At 38.8% G+C, this 24217-nt stretch overlaps 1 pseudogene; it reads right to left on the reverse strand.

Annotated features, from left to right (window-relative positions):
- Positions 1-1909: 1909 nt before the first annotated feature.
- On the reverse strand, positions 1910-6635 carry LOC123827414 (annotated as a pseudogene).
- Between the last annotated feature and the right edge of the window lie 17582 nt (positions 6636-24217).

The following is a 24217-nucleotide window of genomic DNA, read 5'->3' on the forward strand; positions in this document are numbered from 1 at the left end:
TTCCTCTTCCCCTTCTGGTACCCCTATAATTCAGATGTTGGAACGTTTAAAGATGTCCTGGAGGTTCCTAAGCTTCTCCTCATTTTTTTTTAATTCTTATTTCTCCATTCTTTTCTGTTTGGTTGTTTCTTTCTTCCTTCTGGTCTACTTTATTGTTTTGAGTCTGAGTTTCCTTCCCATCATTATTGGTTCTCTGTGCATTTTCCTTCATTTCTTTTATGGTAACCTGCATTTTTTTCATCTAATTTGTGACCAAAATCAACCAATTCTGTGAGCTTCCTGATTACCAGTGTTTTGAACTGTGCATCTGATAGGTTAGCTATCTCTTGGTCACTCAAAAGGATGAGTTCTAAGGCACTGATTTGTTCTTTTGTTTGAGCCATTTTTTTTTTTTTGGTCTGGTCATTCCTGTTATGGTGAGGGGCGGAGCCTTAGGTGTTCACCAGGGCTGGGCACCCCAGTCGCTAGATTGTGATGTTGTATGTGAGGGCAGGGTGGAGAGGGTACAATGGTGGTAGCTCCATTCTTCGTGGGACCCCAGTCCCTTCTCTGGAATACTGGGCTGCACGCTCTGCCCTGGTTCACAGTCACCGCCTCACTGGGTCTGCCAGCTGCTGCTTGTGTCCTCAGGGTCCATCCACTGCAATCTTGCACGCCCCAGATGCCTTATGCGTTCCTGGTTGCCTTATGTGCCCAATTCTCCCTGTTCTCTGCGCTGCAACCTGTGCCTGGCTGCTTGTCTCCGCCCCTCCTACTGGTCTGGATAAACAGGTCTATTTCAACTTCTTGGCTGTCTGACTTCCATTCAGATAAATTTTCTGTCAGTTCTGGGTGTTATTCTGCCTCTAAATTGTTGTTGTTCCAATCTTGGTTGTGTGTGGAGGTATGTTGCGTCCACCTATGCCTCCATCTTGCCAGAAGTCCATGTACATAATTTTAAAAGTCAAATAGTACTTCAAGACTTGTAACAATAAAAATAACAGCAATGCAACTACCATATTTTTCAGACCATAAGATGCACCCAGGTTTTAGAGGAGGAAAATAGGAAAAAAATTTTGAAGCAAAAAATGTGGTAAAATACTTAATAACATAAATAACATAATATTTCACCAATGTAAATGTAAACAGAACTCAACAGCAGCATTAACAACCATTATTCCTCCCAAATTTGGGGAAAAAAGTGTATTGTATAGTTTGAAAAATATGGTATACACCAACAAACTGGACAACCTAGAAGAAATGAAAAAAAAATTCTTAGAAACTTACAATATACCCAGACTGAATCAGGAGGAAATAGAAAATATGAATAGATCAATTACTAGTGAGCATATGGAATCAGTAATCAAATACCTCCCAATGAAGAAAAATCCATGACCGGGTGGCTTCACTGGTAAATTTTACCAAACATTTAAAAAAGAATTAACAGCAATACTTCTTAAACACTTCCAAAAAATCAAAGAGGAAAGAAGACCACAAAAACTCTGAATAGCCAAAGAAATTCTGAGAAAGAAGAATAAAGCAGGAGATATTACACTCCCTGATTTCAAACTATACAACAAATTTATAGTAATTAAAAGAGGATGGTACTGGCATGAAGACAGACAAATAAACCAGTAGAACAAAATCAAGAGCCCAGAAATAAACCCATGCACATACAGTCAACTAATATTTGACAAGGGAGTCAAGATTACTCAATCAAGAAAAGATAGTCTCTTCAATAAATGGTACTGGGAAAACTGGATATTCACATGTAAAAGAGTGAAACTTGACCCCTATCTTACACCACTCACAGAAATTAAATTGAAATGAATTAAACACTTACATTTAAGACCAGAAAGCATGAAACTCCTAGAAGAAAACATAGAAAAAAAGCTCCTTGACATGAGTCTTGGTACTGATTCTTTAGAAATCACACATCATACAAGTTATCAAGAAACTTTGTAAGTTGGTAGAAACATTGTGAACTGGAGACAAGTCCTTTTTGCCTTCAACCATTTGCCTTGATGAGCTCTGTAATGTAGCTTAATCTCATTTCTTGAAACTGGTTCTGACTTCTCAGTCCTTCCAAAAAAAATGTATTAAGAAGTAGCAATACTTTTATACAGAGAAACTCTTTTGGGCTGACTTGAAACTTCACAGTCTCCTGTGGGATCTGCCACATGGTAAAGTACAATGAATAAAATGACAATTCTTTCATCTGCTGTTCATTTAGTATTAGATCAGGTGCAAAATATAGCATCTTCCCACTGACATATTGATAGGATCTTCATCCTAGTCCAAACACCACTAAATTCATCCAAGAATATTGGACAGTAGTTACCTGGTCTTCAATATCTAAGTCCTGAAAACCTGGCAGTGACTTAGACCATGTGACTATTGAAAGAAGCTGTCTTTCGCCTAGTTATTTAAGACTTACCAGCAAAGAACTGGGAGTCTCAGGTTTGGCGTTTCATGTCCTGCATAGATCACATCTGGTTTAATGCTCATTGGCAGGTTGATCAGTGCGGGGATTAACAGTGTGTATTGATTTGGTGAAAAAGTGAATTTCTGGGTTAGGTTTTGACTTTCTTTAGAAATGCGCACTGGCTATGGTCAAGTGACAGCATCCAGGTTCTCATAACTCTGACTTTATTGAACTTTTTAAACTTTTGACCCTGGGCTCCAACAGGGAGACAGTGGCTCAGAGGGAACTGGAGTCGTACAGGGAAAGATTTGGTTGTGTGGCTTTGGGGAGAGGGCTGGAGGGGCAGCTGCCACTGCCTCTGTGTTGAGTCCCTCCCCCCACCTTTTTAAAAAAGTAACAGCCAGTTGCTTCTAAGTAGTTCTTGAACCTGTATCATTTAATTTTTCACTGTGTAGAAAATGGCAATTTTTCATTGTGCAGAAAATGAAGGAGTGTCTGTTAGGGTTTCTTCTAAAGCTCAGGCTATTTCTGTGAAATCAAAAGAAAAGAGGCTGTTTTGTGTTTACTTAGGCTAAGGTTACCCTCAGATCTGTTTTCTGGGCTGTCCTGTTCTCTCACTTATTAAGCAACTACAAATGGGCTACCATTTATGCACCCACACTGTGCCAGTTGAGATGAGGATACATGGAAATACTGGCCTGGTACCTGCCATTAATGAGCTTAAAATTTAATGAAAACTAAACACATATACACATATCACCTTTAAATAATCTTTACAACCTAGCAGTATGTTAAAAAGCACCCAAACAAAGAATTCAGGGAATTGAATGATCACTAGGTAAATTTTATGGAAGGGCTGGGGAGATAGCTTATATATTTCTAGATTTTCTTGGTCTCATCTTGTTCTAGGACCTTTACCTCTTCTGCTCATTTGCTTTGCCTGAGCTGCTGAATCTTACAGAATCTGTGGTCTATGATGTTCTACCACATGAAGCTGTCCAGGTCCATGAGTGGAATCTCTGGGTCTTCCTACTACTTTGATACTTGTATGAGCTAGCACTATTAAGCACGGACTCTGGCTTCCTAAGCAGCTTGTAAAAGTTCAGAATATGCAACCTGGTGGTTTTGGAGAGCTGACTCTGGCTAAAGAAAACCAGGAGCTGGAAAGAATTTGGGCAGATAAATATCCTTTCCTTTTCTTCCTTGATCAGGCTCATCTGAAAAATAGTTTTTCTGACCAGACTCTTTGAAGACATCCTGGGTAGATGAACAGGTGACCTACCAAGTGACTGGCTGAGATTCTTCAAGCTCATTGTGAAGTAGATTATGTTCATCTTATATTGCTTGTCACCTTTCCCTGTCTCATTTTTCTTTTTCTTCATTCTTGTCTTGGGATTGCACCTCCCTGACTAAAGTAATACCCTGTAATCTTTGTCTCAGTTTTTGTTTCTAGAAGTCTTGGAGTAAGACAGAAGAGTAGACAATCTTTTAAAAAAGGAATGATCTGTGTTGAGAACATTTATGTTGGAAAATAGCCAAGGTCAAGTTTCAGAGGATCATGTTGATAGACATGTGGATTCTTTGAAGGTTTCTGAGCAGAGGAGTGCCACAAAGGAAATTGATATTTAGGAAGGTAGATTAGTTCGAGGTAGAATATTGGAGTGGTGGAGGTGGGTAGAACTGGAGACAGGAAGAATAGTTATGATTTAAATGTGAGGATGAGTGTAGGACCAATCTGTAGAAATTAAATTGTAGGCAAGGAATATTAGGAAGGCTTTAGCCATCTTGGTAAAATAGGAAGCATGGTCATTCACTAGAAGTAAGAGGAAGCAATATTGGAGGGTTGAGGAGGCAGGGAATGTCAATGTACCCTCCTGAGGTCATGCTCCTGAGCATCAGTGGTCCCGGTTGGGTGACGTTGCTCCTTCTGGGGCCTTGCTGGTGGCTGTAGGTCTTTCTGTTCTCTGTCAGTATGCTTCTTGGACACACACAGTTTCTCATTTCATGGTTAGTTTGTGTGCTACAAACAAATTACCAAAAGCCTGATCAGATATTTACAGTCTATTCAATTTGGATTTTGTTAATTAAATTTTGTTAGCTATGTAAATTAATTGGTTAACAGATTAAAATTAATTTGTTAAAATGTGTTAATTAAAACTACTATAGAAAATGCTATTTAAAGCACTTTTTAATGAACAAACATATGAGCCCTGTGGTTGTACAGCAATTGGCTTTTCTTGTATAGCCAGAGTAACCACAGAACACTCAGGCAGTCATGCCTTTTGTCTAGACTTTGCTGTTCCTGAGAAGGCAGAAGTGGGCTAAGCAAGACTCATATTAATCTGGTTTCTGAATGTCAAAGCATGTGCTCAGTTTTTTTTTTAAATTTTTTAAACATTCAGTTACATAAAACTTTTTTTGAATATTTTAAATATTGGCTAGCTATTGAACACTTGGGTTTGTGTTGAAGTTCCCTGTGCCCAAGATTACTTTGCTAATGTTCCAAAGCATTATGTGAGAACAGTTTATGTGCTTGGGCAGGTAGGCAGAGGTATACTATAAACCAGAGGAGATAACATATCTGTGCAGGTTCTGAGTTGAGAAAATTCAAAGAATCCTTAAGTTAAAGCAAACAAACAAACCAGAAGCATAAAAATGGTCCCCTAAGGAAAAGGGATTTGTTGTACATGATGTTGTGGTTTCCATGGGCTTAAGAGTGTTGTCTGGCTAGTGGCTGAGGCAGGAGTCTGCTTTGGCTTCAGTTAATCTTTCTGTGGTGGTGCAAGTCCAAGGTGGATTCTTTTTTCAAGGGGTGGTCTAAAAGTACAGCCCATTTGTCTTTAGCATTGAAGTGGTGATCCTTATCCTTATGATAGGATATTGGCTTTTTTTGTGCCATCACAATTACTTTTGCAGAGATTGAGCCTGACCCAGAGATGAGTCTTAGCTGCTTTTTCACTGCGATTACTGGTAAAGAGTCAGCAGTATGTCATCGGTAACTAAATGGTTTCAGTTTCATCACAGGAAGATATGAGCCAGGAACAGCGTTTAGAAATCAACCAAAGGCTTGTGGGAGTCTAATCACTGTCATGGGTGGAAGGGTGAAGCAGGTCAGGGGAGTTTTGGAAATAGGGGGTATTTCAAAAATAGGGGGAGCATCATATTTTGAAGTGACAGAGATGGGGAAAAAGGCCATCTCAACAAGGAAATAAGTACAGGATAAGAAATATATGGAGGAAAACTGAATAAGACATTTTTTTTAAAAAAATTCTTGTACACAGGAGAAAGTATATGCTATAAGTTGGCTTCTTTAACTTACTAAGATGCCTATGCCAGAAGCTTTGAGCCTTGCTAAAAAAACTACCAAAAGATTGTGGAGCCTCTTAGGCTTACCTTCCTTCAAATCACTTCTAACCTTTCCACACGACTTCTATCGGTCCCTGGATCTGCTTGGCTGTCTCAGCTTGCCCAGGGATTTGGCTTTGGTCTGTTTCTCATGGCTCTGACCTGGCAAGCTCATACAATGCTGCCTGTAGCAACTGCCTCTTGGCATTGTAGATTTCATTCATAGGCTAGAAGGTTTCTTTATCTGAGCTGCTGTTGTCTAGGACACAGATGTCCAGGATTCATTGCTCCATCAGGCCTGTTGAGAAAGATGTTTTTCTCTGAAAAAAAATATATAAAAACAAAATAAAACAATACTTGATCAACCAACCAATTAATTAATCAGCCCACCCACTAAAATCCCCAAAGATCCTCACTTATAGAGAGTGAATGAAGGTCTCCCAAGTAAAGCTGCCTGCATTACCAAGGAGAATGCTCGTGGAAGGAGTTTCCCAGGCTGCACCCACTGATCCCTGCTTCAGCTACAGATTAAAAGTGCAGCTGAGCCAGCAGGCTGCTGCACAAATGTTCAGCTGGCCTCTGAGTCCTGCTAGTGCCAACCTCTTAAGTGACCATTAAAACCAACCTTTTAATGTCTTTATATTTACAGAACTGACATATGGAAAGTATCTGAGAGTTGCCCTGCAAAATACTGGTATTTGCTTTGAATTCAAGGATTTATCATTCTGGTTTTTTTTTTTTTCAATATAGGGGAGTGAGAGGGAAATGAGGCTCCCACCACCAGCCCTTGACAGATGATCAGTAGCCTCCTCACCAAATCCAGTGGTGTCTGTTTAATGTCTCTAAGTTCCTCCAAAAAAATTGGTGCTATCATCTGTTTCATCATTCCTACCTTTCATCTCTTACCCAGTGGCATGTTCTAAAAACTGTTCCTAAAGACTGTTATTTTCTTTCTATACTTTCTTTCGTCACTGGAGAATAGGTTTATTGCATGATTCCAACTTGCACCTCTCTGTAGATAATACTTGTCTCCATCTATCCTGCTCCAGATTGTTACCTGAGTTTTGATACTTATTTATAGCTGCCAACTTAGATGCCTTCATCATCATGAAGTCATTCAGAAATCATTATGTCCCAGGCCAAACCTATCTTCCTTTAAAATTTCCCCAATTTACTCCCAGTTTTATATCTCTAAGCCTAGAATAGTTTCTTCATCTTTCAGTTCTTATATACATTCACTACCTTGTCCTATTGAATTTTCTTTTAAATTGTTCTATACTTTGTTTCCTTTTCCGTTCATTTTCACTGCCACCAAACCTCATGTTCTTAAATCAGCATCCTTTTATCTTTACACTGTTAGATGTATCCTCTCCAGATATCATTTCTACTATGAAACTTTCTTGTTCCATATAGCCTACAAGGTGAAGCAAAACCTCCTAGCACAGTCTGCTCCCTGACCCCATCTCCTGCCTCATCCACTTTGCTTCAATTTAATTAACAGACATCCTTGGAATTGAGAAACCAGAGCTTCAGGGGGCCCAGATCCCTACTGTCTTTTAGGCCACCTTGAGATTATTACCACCATATCAACTACAAGAATCTTGGTAATTTCAATTTTCACACTCAGTACCTCTTCTGTATCTAGGAACTTCATTCTCAGGTGAGCTAAACCCTTACTCACTCCATATTTCTTTTAAATTCCAGGTAGTATGTCAGTTGGTACATGAGAAGAGGAAGGAATTGCTGACAGAGGGAGCACTTCTGAAGTAGAGTTGAAGAGAAAGTTTTAAAAGTAGATATATCCACTGTCAAAAACTGACTAATCTTGAGTCTTAGGTGAGTTTTGGTACATCCTTGACTGCACTTTATTCTAGTAGAACTTTTCTGATGAGGATCTTCTGTGGAAAAAATGAATAGAAGACAGAATGTATTTGCAAATTCAAGCTCATATGTAAAATATTGCTGGGAGTTGTATGTTTTTCACTAAAGAGTGGGATTAAAAAAAATATTAGCTGACCACAGAGCCCTGGGAATAACATGTGAAAGAGAATTCTAGGGGAGCCACTTGTAAATGGGTAGGATGTGGTATCATTTTTCCCATGGCCATCACATAATGTGTGACAAGTAAAGGTTGACTTCCACACAGAGATGGAGCCTTTTTCAAAGCCATTAGAGATTAATCTTTCATTAGTATGATAGGATAGTGTTTTTCCTTCCTTGATTTGGTTATTAGAAATTGGTGTACGATTTTTGTCTTCAGAAATCTTTGGTTGTTTTCCATGAACAATAACCGACCAGGCTTCCAGCTGTGGCAGAGGTAGAAAACTCACCACCCTTACCATGACTGGTGTAGCTCAATTTTTTGGGCATCGTCCAGCAAACTGAAAGGTTGCCAGTTCAATTCCTGGTCAGGGCATATGCCTGGGTTGTGGGATGGTTCCAGGTTAGAGGGTGTACAAGAGGGAACTGATCAATGTTTCTCTTTCACATCAAAGTTTCTCTACCTCTCTTTCTTTCTTTCTCTATGAAAGAAAGAAAGAAAGAAAGAAAGAAAGAAAGAAAGAAAGAAAGAAAGGGAAAAAGAAAAGGAGAAAGAAAGAAAGATCCTCCACCCCAGGGAACATAAAGGCTGCTCCAGATTTGAAGGGTAGGAGTTAGGAAAAATCCAAGAGCATGTAGATACTGGGGCAAAATGATGATTTGGAAACAGAATTTATATGTGAGTATCCCTAGCCTGGCATGTGGATAGGCCTCCTGGGGCAAACTTCATCATTTCATCTTTGAAATATACTACATGCCAGCCTCTGTGGGTAGCTTCCTTTCCAGATGAAGAGAAACTGGAAGGACGTGAGCTGATGACTTACTTGTGGCTAAAGATGCCAACTGGGTACTTCAGTTGGCATCTTGACAGTGGTGAATGAAAAGAAAAAGCAAGTGCCTCATGGATTGAGCATCTTGCAAGCCAGCATGCAATCAGCAACAACCTTTGACTGAAAGCAATCCCTTTCCTTTTTCTGATTTCATATACATTTTTGAAATATTTGTTCTAGATCTGTGAAATGTGCCTTTGGTATTTTTAAAGGAATTGTGATGAATCCATAGATTGCTTTGGGAGGTATGGGCATTTTAATAATGTTAATTCTTCTAATCCATGAACAGAATATATACTTCCATTTATTTGTATCTCCCTCAATTTCTTTCTTCAGTGTTCCATAGTTTTCTGCATGTAGATCTTTTACCTTCTTGTTTAAATTTATTCCTGGGTACTTTATTTTTTCTTCTGTTACTATAGTAAATGGGAATTTTTTCTTAGTTTCTCTTCCTGATAGTTCATTTTTGGTGTACAAAAATGCCATCAATTTCTGAATACTGACTTTGAATCCTGCTGCTTTGCTGAATTCACTTGTTAAGTCAAATATTTTTTTGGCAGAGGCTATAGAGTTTTCTATGTACACTATCATGTTATCTGCAAATAATGACAGTTTTACTTACTCCTTTCCAATGTGGATGCCTTTTATTTCTTCTTGTCTGATCACTGTGGCTAGAACCTCCAGAACTGTGTTGAATAAGAGTGGAGAAAGTGGGCACACTTGCCTTGTTCCTGATCTTAAGGGAAATGCTTTTAGTTTTTGCCCATTGAGTATGATGTTGGCAATAAGGTTTTTGTATGTGGCCTTTATTATGTTAAGTTGTGCTCCCTCTGTTCCCACTTTGTTGATTGTTTTTATGATAAATGTGGGCTGGATTTTATCAAATACTTTTTCTGCATCTACTGGTATAATCATGTGATTTTTGTCTTTCACATTGTTTATGTGATATATCATATTTATTGATTTGCAAATATTGTACCATCCTTGCATCCCTGGAATAAATCCTACTTGATCATGGTGTTTGATCTTTTTAATGTATTGCTGGATCTGGTTTGCTAATATTTTGTTGAGGATTTTAACATCTGTTTATCAGCCTCAGAAATCGTGAGAAAGAAGAGCAAAGTTGGAGGGATCACAATACCCAGTATCGAACTATACTACAAGGCCACTGTAATCAAAACAGTCTGATACTGGCATAAGAACAGACACATAGATCAATGGAATAGAATAGAGAGCCCAGAAATAAACCCATGTGTTTGTGGTCAATTAATATTTGACAAAGGGGGCATGAGCATATAATGGAGTCAAAATAGCCTCTTCAATAAATGGTGTTGACAGAACTAGACTGGTAGATGCAAAAGAAAAGAAAAAAGAAAAAGAAAGAAAGAAAGAAAAGAAGAAGAAAAGAAAGACAAAGAAACTAGACCATCTAATTACACCATGCCTCAGAATAAATTCAAAATGGATAAAAGACTTAAATATAAGTCAAGATATCATAAAAGCCCTAGCAGAAAAAATAGGCAGTAAAATTTCAGATGTCTCACATAGCAGTAATTTTGCCAATATATCTCCTAGGGGAAGGGAAATCAAGAAAAAAAATAAATGAAAGGGACTACATTACATTAAAAAGCTTCTCCACAGCTAAAGAGACCATCATAAAAAAAAGGGAACCAACAGTATGCAAGAACATATTTGCCAATGATACATCAGACAAGTAATCTCCAAAATATATAAAGAACTCATATGACTTGACACCAGGATGACAAACAAACCAATTAAAGAATGGCCAAAGGGCCTGAATAGATACTTCTCCAAGGAGGACATGCAGGTGGCCCATAGACATATGAAAAAATACTCAATATCACTAGCTGTCAGAAAGATGCAAATTAAAATCACAAAGAAATATCACTTCATGTCAGTCAGAATGGCTATCAAGAAATCAACAAAAAAGTGCTGGTGAGGATGTGGAGAAAAGGGAACCCTAGTTCCCACTTTTTTGCTGGGAATGCAGACTGGGGCACCACTGTGGAAAACAGTATGGAATTTCCTCAAAAAACTGAAAATGGAACTGCCTTTTGACCCAGCAATTCCATCGCTGAGAATATATCCTAAGACAGCAGTCCCAACCTTTTGGGCAACAGGGAAGAGTTTCATGGAAGACAATTTTTCCATGGATGGGGGTCAGGATGGACAGGAGGCAGAACTCAGGTGGTAATGTGAGGGAAGCTTCTCTTGTTTGCCCAATCGCTCATCTCCTGCTATGTGTCCTTTGTTCCTAACAGGCCATGGACTGGTACCAGTCCAGGACCCAAGGGATGGGGACCCTAAGAATCCCAACACCAATTCAAAAGAACTTAATGCATCCTTGTGTTCATAGCAGCACTATTTACAATAGCCAAGTGTTGGAAACAGCCTAAGTGCCCATCACTAGATGAATGGATTAAAAAATTATGGTACATTTACACAAAGGAATAATACACAGAAGAAAGAAAGAAGAAGGAACTCCCTCATTTTGCAGCAGCCTGGACAGAACTGGAGACCATTATGCTAAGTGAAATAAGCCAGTCAGCCAAAGACAAATATCATATGATCTCAATTATAAGAGGAATCTAATGAACAAAATAAATTAATGAGCAAAACAGAACCAGAGAGCCAGAGGCATGGAAATGTGGAACAGACTGACAGCTGTCAGAAGAGGGGAGTGGGATGGTGGAAAGAAAAGGAAGGGATTAGTCAAAGAACATGTATGAATGACCCATGGACATGGACAACAGTGTGAAAATGGACTGTGGATGGGCAGTGGGGGGTTGCGTTGGGCAGTGGGAAGCAAAAGGGGAAAACTGGGACAACTGTAATAGAATAAGTAGGAATAAAGGAAAGAAACTAGTCCCTTTCCAATCAAATGCCAGCAATTTCACTTTGAGCACAGGACCAATTACTTTTCCCTACCATAATCTTTGGAATATTCAACCAGGTTGTATAAAACTGCAATTAGCATTGTCTGAATTGTGACTCTGTAGACTGACCCAATTGGTCTTTTTTGGTTATCAAAGGCTGTAGATGGATTTTAGTTTTTAGTTCTTATATGAACTAGAATTGATGGTGACTCTACAGCTAAATGGAAACAAACTGCCTTCATCTAAAGTGTCATTTCATAGACAATGAAAAATTTCATTTCATGTCTATTTATCTTTTCCATATTATTAGAGTAAGCAGTTAAATTGTAGGCAAGATGGGGGTGATAGCAATGCATACTTATTGACTGAGGAAGAAGCAAGCTTAGATGAGCTTCTGTCATATTCTTATCCTTGCAGTGAAGCTGTGAAAGCAAGGTTATGAAAAATCAGTGCTTCCAATACAACCAAGTGTCTGATACAAATCTGGGTCTAATACAAATGCTGTTTGAAGCAAAGAGGGGAGCCATCTAATGTTATATTGTCACTTGCCTGAACCTTTCTTTCTTATTCTTATTAACAGAGGGCTTCTTGAATCCACTAGTAAGGACTCTGGGATTCTGGGTCTAACTGTACCCACTATATTTTCTTTAGAGCAGGTTCACATCCCTGGACAGTTGTACCAAGAGAATTCCTTTGTTCTACCAAAAATGGAAATGATTGAGAATTGGTCAAAGCTTGGACTTGACTCTCCAGAACAGGGCCAACCCCCGAGTTAAGGCAGAATCTCAAGTCTGTAACTTCCATCTTTGGCCCAGCTGCTTCTCTGAGGCAGAGAACATTCATGAAGGTTGAAAAGGGATTGTTACCTCAGAAAGAATTGAAATTGTATTAATCTTGCCTCTTGCTATTTTACTTTTCATTGGGTTATCTATTTCCCCAAGGAGAAGTGGTAGAGATGCTGGCTGGTGAAGAGTTTGTAGAGGTGAAAGGAGAAGGGGTGATAGGTGAGCTACCTTCAGGAGAAGCAAATACAAACTGTTAGCTTTCCCTGTTATTTGTGGTTTTCCTTGCAGATAGCTTGACTATGACAATACTTTCAGTCAGGAAGCCAGAATGAGTTCTGACAGGAAGGTTTCATGCTGTGACAGGCAGAAGAAAAATGAAGTCAAATAGCATGGCGATGTGTCATCACTACCGGATTTACCTTGTTCTACAATCACTTATATATTTCTTTTAAAAAGTGCTAGGCACTCATTCATGAAACAGCATATATTTCTGAGGGGTAGTACATGGAAATAAATCTCATTACTTTCTTCCCATACCATGAATTCATTAATGCATCCATTCCATTCAACAGTCACTTACTGAGAGTGCACCGTGTGCTAGGCACAGTGATGGGTACTATAGTTTATCAATCATTTTATTTCCAGGAATTTTATAGTAGTGAACAATTTGCTTTTATTTTAAATTATTTTTGGCTTTATGACTCATGCTAAAGGCTTCAAACCAGGAATTGCAGAATGAATAAAAAAGCTGGATGTATTTGTGGTAAGTTTTGCAGCTTTTTAGATCTGCATTTCAATAGACCTGTAGAGGCACTGCCTTATTCACTGTTTGAAATATTGTCTTTTTGCCCTGGCTGGTGTGGGTCAGTTGGTTGGAGTATGGTCCCTTAAGTTGAAAAGTCATGGGTTTGATTCTTGCTCAAGGCACTTGCCTGGGTTGCAGTTTCAGTCCTGGTCAGGTATGTATGAGAGGCAATCAACTGATGTTTCTCTCTAACATCAAAGTTTCTCTCCCTCCCTTCCCCTCTCTCTAAAATCAATAAGCATGTCCTTGGGTGAGGATAAAGAAGAAAAAGTAAGTAATTGCCTTCTTATTGCAAGCCAATTATGAGTAAGATAGGATACTGATTGACTTTGAGTTGCCCTAATTATCGCTCAGAAGTAAAGGAAATAGGTTTCTTTGTGCTTATCCTTCTATATAACCAGTGGCTTTAGCAGCAACTGAACACTTACATTTCTCAGTATCATTTGTTCCTCTTGTTATTTACTGGGTAATGCTCTAGCAATACCTGTATAAACTCAGAGGTATGAATGTAAGAAATGTGGTTGAATAAGGAGATTTCAGATCACAGAAGAAGACTTGAGATAAGACAGAAAGAAGTCACTGATAAAAACATAGAAGCACACATTATTGGGTGGGATGGTGAAGAAGGAGAAACAAAGCTGTTATCATCAGTGACAGCAATCATGAATAAGTCACCCTTCTGGTGGTTATAAGTAAGGGAATGTAGTTGCTGAGGACCTACACAGGAGAGGACGACTGGTGAGCAACTGTTTGTAGGTGACCTGTGCCCTCGAGTTTCTGGGAAGAAAAGAGATCAAAACCTGAGCAATGGAAGCCAAGGTCAGGGTTAGTAAAGAGGAAAATGGTATAGCTGCGTCTCAGGGAGTATTTTTCTGGTCACTTCTAAGGCTTAGTTATGATGTAAGAGGGTGTTCAATGGTAAGAGTGGGCCAGCTACCCAGTGAAGATGTGGCTAACACAAGTGTGGGGGAGAACTGAAGATATAGTTTGCAGTGATGTTCCAGGAAAGCTGGTAGGCTAAACACAGGAGCACCCAGAATTTTGGGTCAGCCAAGGAGAGGAAGAATGAATTTCTAGTTGTAGATAAGGAGGGAACGCTTATTCATTAAAGTTAGCCAGAAAGTTTTACCATCTACAAACAGGCTATCACTTAACATTTGACTTTTGTGATTATTTGGAATTTTAATTAAAAACCTTTAAAAAACTTCCCTAATAAAGCTTTCTGGCAGGAGGATTTGTTCCATTTTTCAAATTTTTCCCAGTGCTGGGAAATGGAAATTTCCATTGACAGAATTTCGTAATTCTGATCAGCCAGGGAAATCAGTATAATAAGTACAGTGATTAGGTTTTATTTATGAATCACACATACTCTGGCCCCCCGGAAAGGTCAGCTTAACTGTTTATGGTTACTAAAGGGTTTCAAGTAGGGTTGAGTCGCAGTATTGTCCGTGTATGAATAATATATTTTGGAAAAATCTAATGTAAGCTCTTTTATTGCCCCTATATCCAAACATTGGAGAATCAGAAAAATAACCTCTTAAACTTATGATACACAGTCAACTCTCAAGAGAAGAGTATAATTATTTGAAAAACACTCATCTGTCTTTTCTCCAGAGGTCCATGCTAATAAATGTCTTGGGCTCTCTGTTGACTGCTAGCACCAGGGTGTTGGAAGGAGAATAAAAACTTGGTCCATCAGTGCTTGTCTGAACACAATACCCCAAGAGCAGATGCTGTGAAGTACAGAAGTAAAAAATGATACAGGAAGATCAGGTTGTGAGGGATGGTGAATTCACTCCTAAGAATGCTTGAATTGGGAGGAATACTATTTAGTAACTATGGAAGACAGAAAAGTAAGGCCACCAGCCCAATTTGAATGATGAGAGAAAAGCAAAGCAAAGTACAGAAGTGAGCAAATAGTCATCACTAAATTGAAAAGAAAACCCTTATAACAAAAACTTAGATTGGTATATGACCTTTAGCTGTGAAAAGACACTGTTCCAATGAAACATGAACTGAAAGGATGTCTTCTGAGGGCTAATTTACATTTTATTTCCTTCTCATCTTCACCATATTTTAGTAGATGCATGGTTCTGCATGATTAGTGTCTTTGTCCCTCTGAAAAAGAAAGTTTAACACACCTGGATGGGGGTAGTTAGGTCACCGCTGTGAGAGAAATGAACAAAGTCAGAAAAAGCCTTTTTAGGAGAGGGGGCATTTAGGGGCTTGCCCCAAGCTAATATCTTATGATTTATTTTATGGAGGAATTTCCATCCCAAGGTCAGAATGGCTGACACTGAGCTTGCTTCAGGGAAACAGGGTCCTTTTAAGAAGGAATGAGGACATCTGCTTGATACAGTCCAATGGTACTTGGCTGGAATACAATTGTGGTCAGCAAAATAGTAGCTCCCCAAAGATATCCACGTCCTGATCTGGGAACTGTGGTTGTATCACTTTACATATGAAAAGGAGCCTTGCAGATGTGGTTAAAGTAAGGATCTTGATGTGAGATTTTCGTGGATGTCTAGATGGGTCCAATCTAATTACATGTTTCTTTAAAAGAGTCCCTTTTATAACTCAGTCAGAGAGATACATGATAATAGAACAGGGTCACATAGATGCAACTGAGAATAAGTTGTCCCTGATGCTGGCTTTAAAGATGGACAAAGGGAATGTGGGTGGCCTTGAGAAGCTGCAAAAGGCAAGGAAATGGATTCTTCCCTAGAGCCTGCCGATGTAGAGATATTAGCTGCTCTTCTTCATCCCATGCCTGATTGCCTTGCTGTGCTGCCCTGCCTGTGTGTGCCTGTAGCAAGCACATGATAGTCTACTGACACCTGGATTTTAAGTCAGTGAGAACCAGCTTGAACTTCTGACCTCCAGAACTGTAAGACAAAAATTTATATTGGTTTAATCTACTAAGTTTAGGTAATAAGTTATAGTAGCAAAAGAAAGCTAGTAAAATATTGTACCATGCTAACACTTTCTCTTTATTGTCTATTGCTAATTTGTTTTATAAATTTTGTCTAAATAATAAAGATGTAATGTTAGTCAAGCTCCCTAAGAAAAAAATATTGAGAGTAGAAGATGATTTTAAAGGCTGTATTAATAGACCTATCAGTAAATATGTTAGAAAATTAATATATTCACTCTGTTCACTCACAAATACTTCTTGAGCTCTTGTTATCAACCAAGCCTTATTTTAGGTTCTGGGATTAAAAACTTAAGGCAGATTTCATCATGCCTTCTGGAAGATTTTATAGGCTTGTGGGTGGTGGGGAAACTGAGTACTAAATAGGGAATTCCAATGTGTGGAGTGGATAAGCTTGTTTCTCTTTATTGTCCTCACTATAGGTATTTAGAATTCACTGTCCTATACTAAATTAAGCCAGTCACCACTCCTTCATCCATTTTCCATTCTCCATGAATTTGTTTAAATCTGTGGTGTATGGTCACTTCTCTTGTTCTTTTTATTTGTTCCTGAGGGGATATATGGCTTATCTTTTGTGCAGTATTAGCCTTGGTTTGCCTTTAGAAATCTGATATAACGTGACCCTGCATTATCCCTCTGGAAAGGCAGATCCATCTGGAAAACCGTTAAGCAATCCTTCCTTGTACTAAGTGCTGAAGTAGGAGGAAGGAAATAAACAAGTCCACTTCCTGAGCTACAGCCTTACTGCTTCCAGGAGGTGAGCTAGGTATATCAGAATTTTCAAATAATTTACAATTTCTTTCTTCTGAGGTAGTTCAGAAGAAGTTGGAACAAAAGATGAACAGGAATGATGTCGTAAATCAAATAATAATTTAAATCATTATTTTTTATTGCTAACCATTGTTTTCTGGAGTTTTAAGTCCTAAGAGCTTTGGCAGTTTCTCTTGAAGAAGACATATCTTTACTCATCAATGATCAGTTTTCTAATTATGATATTCATCTGTCCAGGCAAGTACCTATTCCAAGAATAGTTCCTGAGAGTATTTCCCCCCCTTTCATTTGTCAACTATACTAATAAAGGGATGGTATCAGGCAAAAGGAAACGCACAGAGATTACTAAGCAAAAAATGTATGAGAGAGTTGAAGCTATAGAATTCTCTGCCTGTGAACAGTGAATCAAATATTTTTATTTAGAGTAATGATCTTTAAGACCCTTTCTGTGTTTTTAAAGGTGATACCCTTAAAAAAAAGCATGGTCCTGATTTTTATAGATTAAGCAGTATTTGAGGGGCAGAAAGGAAATGTGAGAAATGAGTGTACCATAGCTTATTTGCTTCTTTTGGTCTTTCTTTTTGATTTCTGACATGGTGTGGCTCAGTGGCAAGTCAAGTATGTCTGGTTAAACTCTGAAGGAAGGGTATAGTGACTGGTGGAGGGGAACATGCAGAAGTGGCAAATGAATGACAGAAAGTATGATGAATGAATTAAATTTATTCAGGGAGGTGATCTATATCCATGTAATAAAATGCCCAAATGTTAATTGCTCTTCCTCATCTCACGCAAGATCACCTTGCTGTCCTACCCTGCCTGTGTGTGCCTGCAGCGAGCATATGATAGATATTATAAGTAGTAGGTAAAGACAGGGTGTAGTGTGAGAACACAGGCTCTGGGAGTGGGCAAGTGACATAGAGGAAGAGCAGGCAGCAAGCCTGGGCAGAGCCGAGAAGCAATACTAGGCTGCGAGGGTAGACAACCAGCCTGAGAATAGCACAAAGTCCCAAAGGCAAGGGCATGCATGAATTGGTACGGGACTTCCCTGTTTCATCTTGCACATGAAGAAAAATCATTTTACCTGTTCTGAAGATTTGTGTCTTACTAGAAATTCCATTTGAGATAGAAAAAGCCAGAATTTTTTCTCACCTTCTACTGAAATTATTCATAGCAGTTTCTTTACTGAAGTAGCATGTTGTCTGTTACATAGTACACATGTCATCTAGGGAGAGAGGACTCCTGGGACTCAGTCTTGTGGCACTGAAAACTTACATATCCAGGGAGGAGGTGGAGCCTACAGAGAATTCCTAACATAAGAAAACACAGTGGGATTGGAGAAAAACCAAAAAAGAGGGTTTCACAAAAACCCAAAGAGGGGAGTTTCATAGAATGAATTGTGGACTACCAGGGAAGAGGAATATGTGTGGAGAGATGTGACTACTAGATTTGGGATCCTAAAGCAGCTTCATTGGCTTTAACACAGCCAGATTAGAATGGGTTTTCATGAGCTGATTCTTAATGTCAACACAAATATTCTTTGAGTACTTAGTATGTATCGGACATTGTTCTGACTATTAGGGGATTCACTGGTGAGAAATCAGACAAGATCTTGACTTTCATGGCAGCTTATAGGAGTAGGTAAATAAAAGAGAAAACAACCATCATGGAGGTAAGAATAACCTTGGAATGCTGGTAGGAAATAAGAAATGTCATTTTATCTGAACTATAGTGATTGGATAGAATGGAAAAATTTAGAGAAAATTTGTGATGACCAGGGGTCAGGTCACATAAGGCCTTGTAGAATATATGGTAAAGGATTAATATTTTATCCCACATGAAAATTAATATTTTATCCCACAATGAGAAGACTTTAGAGAGGTTTTGCATGGGTGCTATGTTATTTGATTTTTGTTCTGAAGACTGAATGAATGGTGAGGAAGTGGAGACCACAAATACAGCCAAGTTCCTCAAAATATTGGGCCAGGTAGAGTAGTAAATAATGTTTACTTAGTGTTTGCTTTGAGCCAGGCAATATTTTAAGTATTTTACACATCATTAATTTAATACTCATAATGATCCAATGACAAAGGAATTATTACCAATTTTACTTTTCACAGGTGAGGAAACTGAGGTACAGAAAAAGGACTTAGAATAAAAGTGAAGTGTTTTTGTTTATTTTCATGTACTTGTCTGTTTATCCTTTGATAGCACAGGGGTAGAGCTTCTATATTAATGAGGGAAAATAGAGAAGGTACAAGTTCAGGTGAGTTTATTGTTTGACAGAAGATCTGACTTTTCCCTTCTGATAATATGAGTTTTTTCAGTGTTTATCAGCTGAGGCAGAAGGAGCAGGGAGGGACAAGGGTGGAAAGTGCCTGGGATGGAGAGTGGGGTATCCACATGATGATAAATGTTTAACAACTAGTTTTCCCTCTAAACTCTTAGCTTTAGAGTTAGATCTATAATCCATATGTGAGGTGAGGGACAAAATGCATTGTTTTTCATTTGGAAGTACAGGTTACGCAGCACTATGTGTTAATATGACTCTCCTTTCTCTACTAAACCACAGTGTCACCTTTGTCAGTCACCAATTCATTTTATATGTCTGGGCCTGTTTCTGGACATTTTACTCTGTTCCATCAGTCAGTTAAAAACCTTTGTTTTTCACTAAGGTTTTCCATCTCTACAACAAAAACTCAAACAAAATTTCTTAAGTTTACTTTTACAGCTACTAGGAATTTTACTGAGGTCAAGTACAAATATGAAACAGAAGTTCCCTCTTATTACTTTGTTCAGATACAGAGTGAATTGGATAGACACTAGTGTGATGCACTGCCCAGATACTCCACCAGATAGAAAGTCTTACTTCTCTAGCTGCTGGGAATGCTGTCATCATTCAGCCTTGAATGCAGGTCCTCTTCAGGATTCCTGAAGAGAGCCACCTCACTCGAAGAAATATCCCCTTGCTAGGCAGCCCACATCAAATGGCTTCTTTCATTGTCTGTGGCTGTCTTGGAATGAGAAGCTAAGGGCTCAGAAAGCAGAGGTGCCATGTAGATCAATGGGACTTTTCCTGTGTCTGCAGGTGGATGTTTCCCCTGTGCAAACTGAGACCCCTAAACTTGCAAAGCCCTGAGTTGCAACTGTAGGAAGCTTTTCCAATAACTTGGGGAAACTCCTCAAGTAGGTCACCAGGAGTGATGGTAAGTGTGACCACTTCTGCTTCCAGTTCTTGGTTCTTTGAGTCATATATTCTGATCATTAGAATTATGTTAGGAACCATATAAAGGCCAATTACTTGAAGTACTACATGCTAACACATGACACTCCTATCACTGCAAGGTATTACCTCTTATCTGGCATTTTAGCTGATTTTGCTTGGTACAGAATGGGGTTTGGCTAGTAGAATTTATGGTCATGTGCTAACTCCTGTACCTCTTTGCTGTTTTTCCCTTTATTTGAACTGAAGTTGTGTGAGGTGCTGAGGCAGAGGGTCAGATACTCTCTAAGCTCTCAGGCCTGCAAATAGGAAAGGCTAATCTTTACCTGGAATATTTATATAGTAATATCCAAATAATTTATTGTCTTTTCCAAGATAATCTAATATTGGCTGGTTGGTTTTAATAAACCACTCCATACCTTAGCAGTGTGCAATAACAATTTTATTTTAATCATGAGTTCTTAGGTTAGGAATTCAGCAAGGACTCAGCTGGCCAGTATATCTCTGATACACATGGCATCAGCTGGGTTGTCTGAGGCTACAGGATTACTTTATAAGGTGGCTTCTTTCTTAGATGCCTGGTGATTCACTGTACCTTGGCTTCTCTCTCTCTGTCTCTCCATGATATCTCATTCTTTAAGACTTCTCCGGATGGTTTGGTCTTCTTATAGCATGGTATTCTTAAGGTAGAAGTCTGACTTCTATTTTTTTTTAATTTTGAGAGTAAGTTTATTAAAGCCAAAGAGAGTAAAGGAAGGAAGGGCCTAGGATGATAGAAGTGGCAGGGCAGAGACTAGCTGGGTCTGCTTTGGCTTACTAGACTGACTTCTTATTTGATAGCCAGTTTCTTTCAAGCCAAAGTTTCAAGAAAGAGCACTCAAAGAGGTCCAGGTGACAGTTGCAAGGCTTTAAAAATTAAAAACAAACTTTACCTGAGGGTATGTTTATTGATTTTAGAGGGGTGGGTGGGGGGAGAGAGAGAGAGATCAAGTAGTTGCCTCTCATATGTGTCTCAACTGATGACCAGACCTGCAACATTTTGGTGCAGGGGATGATGCTCCAACCAACTGATCCACTGGCCAGTGCTACAAGGCTTTTTACAACCTAGCATTAGGACTTTCTGAATGTACATATTTCTATTGGCAACCATGTCACTAAGGCTGAACCTGGGTTTAAGAGTAGAGAGGAATAGACTCCATCTCTTGATGGGGGCAATGGCATGCACAAAGGGGAGGAGGGAATTAATGCTTGTTGTGTTGGAGACAAGCTACCACAGACATTCTCACTGAGAGTGCTATAACAGGGCTTTAGAGTTGATCTCTGTTATTGGCAGGTAGATTTGGTAGCAGCTATAACTTTTCAGCCATTGTATAGTCTCCATTTCTGCCACCATGGCTACCCATGTTTCCATTGCGAGAGGTGGCCAATGTGGAAGCTGACTGATGTCAACTGTCAGTTTTGTCTACCTGAGTGGTGCCTTTGCTGCCATAAATTCTCTTTGTGGATCATGTGCAATACTAAGCCTTCAGACTTTGAATCTCATTCCATATGTCCAACCACATGCTCCTACTATAGATTTCCTTGATCACAATCTTTCAGACTTTCTCCTTTCAGGACCTTGATCAGCTGTGCTAAGCCATTCCCCACTGGCCACACCTATTTACCCCTCAAGCAGATAAGTGTTAGTACCACCCAAAGCTTGGCCCAATGGGAGGATTTCCTTGTATCACTCTCTTTCAGGGCCACACTTGAATGGGGATATATTTCAGCCACTGTATACTTTGGCTTACACCCACATACTGAGCCAACCCATCCATGGACCAAGCTTGGGCTTTTTCCTTTTCATGAGTATATTAGTCAGTGTTCTCTAGAGAAACAGGACCAACAAGATGTATATAAAGAGATTTAAAAAGGAAATGGCTCCTGATATTATGGAGGCTAGAAAATCTAAAATCTGCAGAACCCATTTCCATTTTGAGTCCAAAGGCCAGAAGTTGCTGTAGAATTAGGAAGAGAAGATGTCCCAGTTGGAAGGCCACCAGGCAGGAAAATTCTCTTATTCAGGGAGGGTCAGCCTTTAGTTCAAGCCTTCAACTGATAGAATGAGGCTCGCCCACATTATGGAGAGCAAGCAATCAGCTTTACTCAGTTTAACAATTTAAATGTTAATCTCATCCAAAGATACCCTCACAGAGACATCTAGAATAATAATTAACCAAATACCTGGCATCTTGGCCCAGTTAAGCTGATATATAAAATTAACCATAGTGAGCTAGTCATAAAGTTAATTGTTATGATGAGGCCGTGTTTATGAGCTTGTGCAGTAGTCATGGGTAACAGTGATGTTCAGAGCTAAGCTAGGTAGCTTGTGCAGGTTGCTTAGACCCTCAGGCTTTGTTCAAGCGCAATCTCAGATATTCTACTTGCGTTTTATGATGGCCTGCTGCTGGGCCCTCTGACGTTATGATTCTGTGGGTCCAACAGCCTGATCAGCAGTTCTGGTCAGCTGTTCACTCATTGTTCCAGAAACAGCCCTTTATCTCTACTATGGTTTGGTAGAACAGCACAATTTGTTGTTTATAAGATGTATAATTCTTTACTGCAGGAGCATGGCCTTATTCTCTCACTAGTGCTATTGTAAAATTTACACATCTTTGTAAACCCCTCACAACTTCTACCTTTGCCTTTTTGCTTTTGTTGTTATATATTTTATTTCTACATAGATAATAAACTCTACAATAGTGTTATTTTTATTTTAATAAACATTTTTTTAAAAAGATTTAAAAGTGTTTGTGTGAATAATGTCTTAAAAAGTCTTGTATATTTTCCAACTTATTTACCCTTTCTGGTGTTTCTCATTCTTTCTTACAGAACTGGATTTCTATCTGGTGTCATTGCCTTTCAGCCTATGAAACTTCTTTTAGCATTTTTTTGTAATACAAGTGTGTTGGGGATTTATTTTTCAAACTTTTGTGTGTTGGAGAATATCTTTACTTCACCTTCAATTAAAAAATATTTTATTTATTTATTTTTAGGTGGGAGGGAAGGAGAAAGAGGGGGAGTGAAACATCAATGTGTGGTTGCCTCTTGTGCACCCTCTACTGGGGACCTGGCCTGCAGCCCAGGCATGTGCCCTGACTGGGAATCGAACCAGCACTGCCTTGGTTTGCAGGCCTTCACTCAATCCACTGAGCCACACCAGCCAGGGCTCACTTTAACTTCTGATGAACAGTTTTTCTGGTTTTAGAATGCTAAGTTAATGACAAGTGTTTATAAAATCTTCCATTGTCCTCTGGATTCCATTATCTTGGATAAGTCAGCCATTATTCTAATTATTCTTCCCTTGTATGTATTGATAATGTGTCCTTTTTCTCTTTTGTTGCTTTTAAGACTTTTTGCTTATCTTTGTTTTTCAGCAGTTTGGTTATGATGTATAATTACATATGCTTTATTTTATTTACTTTGCTTGAGGACACTGAGCTTCTTAGATTTGAGGGTTGACATTATTCATCAATTTTGAAAAACTCTGAGCCATTTTTTCTTTATTTTCTGATTTCTTCTAAACTCCAAATATTTCTTTTTAAAATTTTTTATTGTATTTTTTCCATCACCATTTAGTCCTCTTACACTCCACTCCCCCCAGCAATCACCACACAGTTGTCTATGTCCATGAGTCTTTTATCCTTTTTGCTCAGTCCCTCCACACAGTAACCTCACCCCTTTAGCTGTCACTCTGCTCTCTATCTATGAGCCTGTCCCCATTTTCCTTGTTAGTTCAATGCAGTGTTCCATTTGTTTCACTCTTTTTTCTCTTTATGATTCCGTTCTGATAATTACTTTCAGTCCAGTGATTTTTTTCTTCTGATGTGTCCAGTCTGCTGATAAACCCATGGAAAAATATCTTTATTTTGCTAATTTTATTTTTTATTTTTACCAATTTTTATTAGCTTTTTATATAGTGTCCATCTCTCTGCTGAAATTTCTCATCTGTGCATGCCTATTGTTCTCCTTTTTCAGGGAATCCTTGAATATATTTATTATAGGTATTTTAAAATCCCTCCCTAATAATTATAACCTCTGATTTATACGTGGATATGACTTTATTGACTATCTCCTCACTGTATTGGTCAGCTCAGTGCTATAATAAACCATAGACTGAATGGCTTAAACAACAGACATTTATTTTCT

Source organism: Phyllostomus hastatus, unplaced genomic scaffold (assembly GCF_019186645.2).
Source record: "Phyllostomus hastatus isolate PE091 unplaced genomic scaffold, TTU_PhHast_1.1 phas_contig_86, whole genome shotgun sequence".
Lineage (NCBI taxonomy): Eukaryota > Metazoa > Chordata > Mammalia > Chiroptera > Phyllostomidae > Phyllostomus > Phyllostomus hastatus.